Genomic DNA, 9,777 nt, shown 5'->3' on the forward strand with positions numbered 1-9,777 from the left:
ACTCGTCTCTCATTGATCGGTATGGCCGATGTCGCTATCCGTCAAGTCCTTATCTGCTCATTCGTATTTTCACATCATTCGGCTTACATCCCATACATTCGCATCATAACCCTGTGACGTGAAACGTGCCGATCGATCCCGGCCGTCGTCGTATCACATCACGAAGGGTTCTGCTCTAGTACAGGAGCCCCCAAGTCTGAACGAAGCCCGTGTACAAAGAACGCGATCTGAATTTGTGGGCTATCCACAAATTTACACCGCATGCGGAACTCTTCGAATTCTTCGATGTAATCCGATACCTTGCGCTTCCCCTGCTTGAGATCCATCCACTTTAGCATGAGGCGCATCATATAAAGCTTAGGGATGTACTTATCTTTATGCTTACGTGACATTTCATCCCAAGTGAAAGGAGGATCTCCTCTCTGTCGTGCAGCCTCCTTCTCGTTCTTCCAAAAGATCTTCGCTTGTCCTCCAAGCCGGGCCTCGGCGTAGGCGACACATAGGTCGTCATCCATGCGATACCACCATAAAGAGCTTTCCAGATCCGACTCCCAATCCGTATAATCTTTAGGGTTCCTAGACCCTTCAAATATCGGTACTTCCATTCGTACGCTCTTTTGTATCATCGCACGATATGCCTCGCGTCGTTGCTCATGTTCGTCGTCGGGACGATGGACAGGAGGGCGTCGAGGTGCACCTTGGTGATGGGCATAATCTGAACAGTCCTCGTAATGGACGTCATGACGGGGTGCCGGATGGTAGTACGGTCGTTCATCCAGGTTGGCGTCACGGTAGGGCCGCCTCAGTGGCGAGGGGTGCCGTCGAGGGTAAACATCGTACCGATGGGGAGGATGGTCGGGATGTCTCTGGTACCAATGATCATCGTAGAGATAGTGATCCCGAGGTGGAGCACGGTCATAATCCGGCGCGTGCCTCGATGGTGCTTGTGGCGGTGCTAGGGCCTCCTCGTATGGGTCTGGGGCGGGGACAAGCGCAGCCCGGTAGTGGGGCGGGTATGCGGAGCTGTCACCATAGGTGACGATGTCCGGTCGACATGCTACGGGAGGCAGCGTCGGGCTACCCGGACGGGAAAAGTAAGCGGTGCATCTCACACCAGTATACGGTTGGGATTGAAAACCCCATCTTTCGGGTAGTTGTATCGCCGAGAATCCCTATTCTCGGGCGGATAGTAGCTCCTATCCGGAGGATATGAGTGGTCATCATAGTAGCGGGGTGCCGGCCTCTCCTCTCGAGGTGGTGATCTCCGTCTGTCTTCGCGGTCGTACTCCCGTGGTGGGGACCTTCGGCGATCGTCGCGGTGATACTCCCGGGGAGGGGATCGCTGACAGTCATTGCTATCGTATTCCCATCCGTCAGCTCCTTGGTATCGAGGATGTGGGTCCTCGGGGTCTCGTGGTCGGTACTCCGGGGTGGGATGCTCCTGCATGGGAGCTTTGCCCAGTCGTCGGGGAACCTCACGAGCCAAGGGCTCGTCTGCTGGTGCCCTATGAGTAGGGACGGCAGTAGATGACCTCCGGTCTTCGGATGCTCCATGTGTCATGGGCCGGTTCAGCAGGATGCCTCAGGGCCCGAGTAGCGGGTTCCCTAGATAGTGGAGGAGCTACATGCACCTCCTTGGGATTCACCGATTCGTTCAAGGGACGTTCACCTAAGGGTTCCTCTAGAAGAGGATCCCCTATGACGAGATCGTAATCACGATCATCGTCTCGTTCAACATAGTCGGTATCCCAACACTGCGCTCGTGTACGAACCATCCTATGGTCAACCATTCACGACCTAAGATACCTAGCGTATGCGCGTGATGGATGCAATAAAATGACGTAGACGATATAATGCAAGTGATTTTTTATTTTTATTTTCAAAATATGACGTGCACAATATCAATGAAATTTCTAGCGATATTCTACCGACCGTGTTAAGCGAAAGCTAACACGACCGGCTCTGATACCAATATGATGTAATACAATCGGCCGGGATCGATCAGCTCGTATTACGTCACAGGACGAGGATGAATGCGTGAAATGCAAGCGGATGAAATGGGAAGAATGAGTGAGCGGGTGTAAGTATCCACGGGTAGGGAGCGTAAGCCGTGCCGGTCAGGAGGGGAGAATGATCGTAGGGTCCCAATGACCCGCGAAAACCACTAGACGGCTACGTCGAGAGAGGCTTTTACCGGCCCTGGAGTGTTCAACGCTTAAGGTAGCAACTCTCCTTTCTACCACAAGGAATCCTACACTCGATAAGGTGGCTAATCCTATCCGCAAAGTGAATCGAGTAAAGTCGGCAGAGGACATGATAGTAGAGGACGGGACTGCAACAGGTAATAATACTGGTAAAATGGAGAGGAGACGAGACTGACCTTTAGTATCGCGAGCCCAAGGCATTCGAAGATCCTCCAGGGAGCCGTCGACTCGGACACGCCGATGGGAGAGAAACTCTGTCGTGGGATGGCGCTGTGGATGGAGGCGGACTCGTGGTCTGACTAGTGCCCGGGGTGAGCAGCTCATACAGGCCGGATGGGAGGGTGGCGCTCGCAAGCTAATCAGTGCACAGGGCGTGCGACATGAAAGCACCCTTCGCGCGCTGGCCGTAGGATCCCGATGCACAACGCGCGCGGGCACGGCTGGTGTGCGGCGGGCGCACAGGGCGTGGGCTCAGATGGCGTTCAAGCGAACGCCCAAGACGCGCGCACGCGCACAGATACTCTAAGCGACGCACGGAGCAGGTGTCCCGGGCGGGCCTTCAGGACGTGCACGCGCGGAGGGCGTAGGGTCGGAGGGCCACGGGGATGCGCTGTGGCACTCGCGGTGGAGGGCCGTTGGAGGGCCGCACAGTAGACACCTGCCTGCTGCCGATGGCCGCAGGGTCGACTGGCAAGGGCGGACGGGTTGGTGGGAAGGGACGAGCAGCGGCGGTCGGAATTGGAATTGGGCGATGGAGTAGCGAGAGGTGGCGAGGCGGGAGGCGGAGGTACTGGGATGGTGGAGGGACAGGATCAGGGGCGGCCAACAGGGATCACGAGGGAGGGGCGGCGGTAGTTCAAGAAACGACGGGAAAAGAGTGAGAGGAGGGCGGTGGGACAAGAGGGAGGGAGGACGGAGGGCGCGGGCGGGGTGAAGAATCAAGAAACGGTGGAGAGTAAGAGATGGGGAAGAAGGGAACGAGGAGAACAGGGCAAGGAAGGCAACGGAGGGAGGGCTGTGGGCGAGAATGGCGGGGCGAGAGAGAGGGGGAAGGTTGGTGATAGTGGGGGAAAGAGACCAATACGAGGGTTCTTGGGAAAGAGGAGCCAAGAACGGGGTTCTTGCCTAGGAGATCACCAAGATTCTTCCAATTTGATGCATTCGTGATGAATGTTGGGATGGGTATCCCAGTTCGGCAACGGGTCGACGTCGATCTTGAATCTCCCAGGACCTTCGGAGTGATCTCCACGAAGGGCTCTTTGATTCTTTGTGACGACGACTTCTTGAAAATATTTCCTGGCACCGGAATGATCTCGACGGCACGATTGAACACATTCTCTTGTAGTGATATCGACGAGGGAACGTGGGCTCTACGTCACGGAGTGATCTCGACGTGGTTGAGACTAGCCAAGTCTCCTACGCTACTCTCTACGATAGGGAAGACAAAATGTGAAAATTCTTCAACAAATGACTCCAAAGGGTTCCTTGGGCAAGCCATCCCGTTATATAGCGAGATGGGTGCCAAGTGAACGTGGGGAGAGGACGAATCATCGCGAGACGTGGTTCCACTTCTCCTTACAAATTTGAAATACAAATAAAGTGAAAAAGGGAAAGAAGAAGGACGGGGCCAAACATTGGCCTAGTCCATAAAATCGAGAAAAGACAAACAAGCAAGAAATAATCGCAAGTAAAATAAAATACTTACGGGGGGTACTTAAACCCCGGGTGGCGCACGTCAACTCGAGCCGCTCGACAAGTTTGCTGGCGTCCCGTGGTGTCGTCTTCCCGATGGTCTTCCATCACCGGTGGTCTTAGCAGACACTTCGGACGCGACCAGACCATCTCCGCCATAGAGTACCAGTTCTACTGGCCGTCGCTGAAACGCGACGTCGACAACATCGTTGTCCAGTGCCGCGTATGTGTCGTGGCGAAACAGGTCAAGAAGAGCACCGGGTTATACACCCCGCTGCCGACGCCCAAGCGTCCGTGGGATGACGTTGGCATGGACTTCGTTCTAGGACTTCCCCATTTCTCATTAGGTTATTTTCCTCCAATTTTGTTTTTTCCTTGCCTCGGTGAGGATCTTGAAGTTCCTTGCCATTTCTCAATTTTGAAATGACTTGAATTTCTTCAAGATCTTCCTCATTGTCATGATATAGGGTTTCCTCTTATAAATGACATAAATTTTTGGGATTAATGGAAGGTTGAGTTGGAAATCGACCTGAGTGGGAGTTGGATTCAACTCCCTTACCTCCATGGTCAGCTGTTCTTTGCTTCAAGCTCTCCAATAGCTGTCTGGTCTGCTCTTGCGCATCCATCATCATTTTTGTCTGTGTTTCCATCATGGCTTGCATGCGCATCTCAATTTCTTCCCGTAGCCTTCGATTATGCTGCTCTATCATGTGAGAGATCATAGGTGTTAGAGTGGACAAATCTTGTACCTGGTTTTGTGGAGCTGCTTGATAAGACTGCTGTGGTGGGGTCTGGAATTGGACTCGTTGCTGGAAAGGGGCCTTGGTTCCTTGGGAGTAGATTCCTTGGTTGTTGTAGATGGTCCTCTTTGCTCCTCCCCAAGGCTGTTGGTTGTGGTTCAACAAATGGACCTCCTCCTCTCCAAGTTGGCATGCTCCATCCTCATGATCTCTGCTAGAACATATAGAACAAATCTGTGCTTTCACAAGGGGTGAGTTAGGGAGAAAAGCATTCTTTAGAGTGGAAGTTAATTCTTCAAGTTTCTTGTTGGTTTCTCTTATCCCTGCATGAAGATCAGCTTCCTTTGAAGTTACTTGCAGCACTCCTCGTTTTGGGTTGGCATTTCTTCCATTTTGACTTGCTCCTATTTCTTGTAGGTCAATTTCAGCCACCCTTTCCAAAAGATCAAAGACTTCATCGTCATAAGCCATATAGAACGAGCCACCAGCTATTTGATTCACTTTACTTTTAAAAATATCAGGAAGTGATTCATAAAAAATTTCAGCTAGCTGACATTTTTCTATTCCATGGTGAGGGCATTTTCAGATTAATTCATTGAACCTTTCCCATGATTCATTAAATGCTTCATGATCATGGGGATTAAATTTCTGAATTTCTTTTCTATAAAAATTAGTTTTGGAAAGGGGATAAATTTATGTAGAAATTTATTCTGCATTTCTTCCCATGAGTTAAATGTTATGCCTAAATTTCTATACCATGCGAAAGCCTTATCTTTCAAAGTAAGAGGAAAATATTTTATTTTTAAAGCTTCAGTAGTTAAACTAGGAATATTTTGAGAGGAACATCGAATGTGAAAATCATCAAGAAATTCTAAGGGTTTTGAGAAGAATGACCAGTAAATTCAGGAGAGAGTTAAGTAGGGCATTGTCATACCTAAACATAACCCCCTCACCTACATTGATGTTGATGCCGGTTTGCCGTAGACTTCCTGATGGAGTAGATCTATCCAGCATCGTCATTCTCCTCCCTTGTTGTGGCTGACCATCTTCTACCATATCGACTTCTTCTTTATCTTGAGCTGTAAGTGTTGCTGGAAGAGCAGGATATTGAGTGTCTAGATCTTCCTCAACACTAGTCCCAGCCTTAGACCTTGTTAAGACCATCAATCTCCAAAAAAGTAGTTAGAAGTACCAATTGTTGAGGGTTAGCTGGCCTCAACTTTAGCAAAAGAGGAAAAAATGCAAATTCACTAAAAACAATCACCGTGCTCCCCGCCAACGGCGCTAGTTGATAATTCAGATTTTGGGGTAATTAGTGATGACTTAACTTCACTAATTAGTGTCGTTGGTTTATCCGAATTAAAACAACAAAAATTTATAGTAACCTTACAAGCGTAGGGAGAGTAAGGGTCGATCCACAGGGAGCAAGGGTTTTTTTCTTAGGAATCTGTGCTTTAGTTATGTATTTTTTAATAATTTTAGAGGTAGGTTTACTACATATGAAGATAAATAACTAATTAAATAAAAATATATAACAAAGAAAAATAAAATATTATTATAATATTATAATAATATTAATAGGCAGAAAATAATTTTTTTGTATTTTTTAGGAGTATTTGAAAGCTAAAACAAAATAGGAAATGAAACAGTTTGGCGCTCTGGACTTAGTCAAAATTTGTCCAAGTCCGGATGCCAAATGGGGAAGGTGCCTTGGTGGAGGAGAGAGAAAAAATGGATTGTACTAAAATCACTCTACAATGAGTTCTAGAATGAATTTTAGAGCGTGATTGGATGCACTGGAACCATCTGGATATTGGCTAGCTCATCTAAGACTAACCAAAAGACAAAAGACGAAAAGAAAAGATTGAAAAAGGAGAAATAAGAAGGTAACCTCTTTGTCACACCCGCTAAGGTCCAAGGGACTTCTTCTTCTCCTTTCCACCAGCTTCTTCAGCCCTAGATGCTTCCTGCTCAGCCTGGCACTCACTGAGGTGAATGGATCTATGACTCAATTGCACTTAGGCCACCAAACAATACTTTGGATTGAATCACAAGATGAATTTTACAATAGGGTGAAGGGGTTTATATAGGGAGAGAGAGCAAAGGAGAGCCATTGGATTTTTAATACAATTGATGGCCAGATCTTCTTTTCAGGGTCATGATCCATGTCTATTATGGTCCTCCAATCAGCATTGAGACCTTTGAAATACCCCCTGGATGTTCAAGGCTTCTTTCCTTAATTAGCATTAAAGGTGCTCTCTTTAAGTCTCCACCCTTGGATGTTTTGTAGATTGAATGGCTGGATCTTCTTCTCTGGCTTGGAACCACGTCCAAGGTTGTCCTCCAATCATCTTTTAAGCCCCTAAAATATTCATAAATAATCATGACTGGACCTTCCCCTTGCCCTCCTATCTTTGGCCCAACATGCCTCTCATAGTGGGCTTAGTGGAGCTTCCTTAGTGGGCCTTTAGACTAGAGCCAATTGTCTTGCTTTGGGCCTTCTTTCTTGGCCCAGGGTTGTGGCTGAGCCTGCTCCTCTGGTCCAAATAGCTTCCTCTTCATTTAATTATCCCCTTTATTCATGAAAGTTTCACCTAATTACTGCATCTTCCACATAAACTAAGAAGAGAGTGAGATTCATTCCACTTAACTCATTGAGTTAAGGGGGGTTAGTCCCACAAATGATAATAATTAACTCCAAATTAGAAAAAGGTGATTTTGTTTCATGATGTTTCACAAATTAACATAAATGTTGATAATATATCCAGATAAAGATAAAGAAGTACATAAATTAGCTGAAATTGCACATATATATTACTATCCTTTTGGATTTATCATGCACATGCCAGCCAGATGTGGGGACTTTTGTCTTCCTACATAAATATTTGCAGCGATTTTAGAGGATTTTTTTGGTGAGGAGATCAACAATGCCTTCAATAAAGTGACAATACGACAAGACTCAGCAATGGCCTAATCGTACACTTACTTATACGGTTTGTGAAAGTGATTAGGATGAAGAAGGTGCTAGAGGAAGAAAATCATAGCTGGAAAGTTGCTTTATTGGTTCTAAAAGTATAAAAACTTTTTTAGATAAATATTTGACACAATATCTATATAATGATCTACAGGAAAGTGGTAATCATACAACCCCTTTCATTTGTATACAATATTCTTATGTTATATTATTCTTACAAGCAGAACACTATTTTTTGTACAATGAAGCCCAGCGAGCCCAACGTCGTCTATATGTGTTAGGGTTTGTCAGCCCCCCACATTACTAGAATGTGGAGAGGGGGGCGGGAGGGGGTTTGATTAATCAAGCCTCAATAATGGAGGGGGAAGCTAAAAAGGCTTAAGCCTCCCCTTTTGTCTCTTCGTGGGAATATGAAAAGGCTTGCTTGGGGAATATGAAAAGGATCGTGGGTTTTCATATTCGAGGCCTTTCGCATTCCCTGAACACGTAATTGGCCCTTTATATAGATCACGAGCCTGTTCTCAAAGGCAATGTATTTTGAGTTTTCTGCTTATTCTTCTTGTCTCTTCCCCTCTTTTCCTCTCTCTCACTCTCCGTTGGTTTGTTTTCATTACTCCTTGGCGGTCACTCCCTCGGCTTGAGAGTTGAAGGAGTTTCCCTGCAGCACCACAAGTGAAGCTAGTGCCCTACACCAAGAGCCGTGGACATTGACGTCACATCGGTGACACAGGAGGTTTTTTATATCTGCCTCTATTCGCCGACTAATCTTGTCCGAGTAAATTCTGCATTTCCAGCGTAGTTTCATGGGACAGGCGTTGTTCTCTTCAACGAGTTTTGAGAAGTGGTATCAGAGCTATTGGCTGCTTCACTCGGACGTTATATGGCGTCGTCTTCATCTCGCTTTGATATTGAGAAGCTACATTGTTCATCAAATTTTAACCTGTGGCAAATCTGATGAAGATTGAGGAGGTGTTCTCTACCGAGAACAAAGTAATATTTATGCTTGTTTCTCTTCTCGAGTCGTATGATCATCTCATGACAACCCTGTTGCAAGGAAGTAAAGCGCCAGGTCTTGAGGAGGTTATAGCAACCTTGACAGAGTATTATCAGCTGAAGAAAGGAGCCGAAGATACCCATGGCAAGGCACTCTACCTAAAGAATGTATAGGAACGTGGACGATAGAAGGAGAAGGGGAAATCAAAAGAGAAGAACCGTCGATCCATGTCTCAAACCAATTGGTTGAAGAGCGTGACATGCCACGAGTGTCACGAAAAAGGGTGCATGAGGACAGATTATAAAAAGTTCAAAAATGGGAAGGCAGATACTGTCGAGAGGAGTACTGTTAATGTTGCGAGGGATGACAAGGGTAGCAATGGAGAAGTTTACTCTGCCTTGATTGTGGCTGATGAATTAATAGACTAGTGGATTTTGGATTCTGGCTGCTCTTACCATTTATGCCCTCAGGCTGACTGGTTTCACTCTTATGCAAGTACTTCATGAGCTGTTTCTATGGGGAACGATGCTCCTTGCAAGATTGTTGGCATTGGAATGATGAAGATACGAATGTTTAATGGAGCAATCAGAATGCTGGGAAATGTGCGGCACGTGTTGGAGCTATGACAGGTATTCATAAAAATGCTCCTTGCAAGATTGCTGGCATTGGAACGATGAGGATAGGGCTGTTTGATGGAGCAACCAGGATCCTGGGAAATGTTCAGCACGTACCAGAGCTATGGCAACGTTTGATCTCGCTCGGGTCCTTGGAGGCGAATGGGTGTACATTCTAGGCCACGGGCAGAGTATTGAAAGTTTGTAAAGGAGTGCTCGTTCTGATGAAGGGGGCAAGTCTACGAGCCAACACTTACAAGCTTGAATGGAGCACTATGATTGGTAAAGCTGTTGTTGCTACACCCCGTGAGCCAATGAAGGACGACATACTCTTCTGGCACTTGGGCTGGGGCCAAATGAGCGAGGCCGGTATGCACAGGCTACATACACGAGGTGTGCTACAAGGGGTGAGGTCTTGGAAATTGGACTTTTGTAACTACTGTTTTATAGGAAAAAGAGTGGTGGGTGACATTCAAGGCGGTAACCCATGATACTAGTAGTGTCATGGATTACATTCATGCTCATGTTTGGGGGCCCGTTGATGTGATGAGTTATGGAG

General features: G+C 47.0%; 1 pseudogene; it reads left to right on the top strand.

Annotated features, from left to right (window-relative positions):
• The first annotated feature begins 5,198 nt into the window (after nt 1–5,198).
• Nucleotides 5,199–5,292, top strand: LOC144704028 (small nucleolar RNA R71; annotated as a pseudogene).
• The last annotated feature ends 4,485 nt before the right edge of the window (nt 5,293–9,777 follow it).

Source organism: Wolffia australiana, chromosome 5 (genome assembly GCF_029677425.1).
Source record: "Wolffia australiana isolate 7733 chromosome 5, ASM2967742v1".
Lineage (NCBI taxonomy): Eukaryota > Viridiplantae > Streptophyta > Magnoliopsida > Alismatales > Araceae > Wolffia > Wolffia australiana.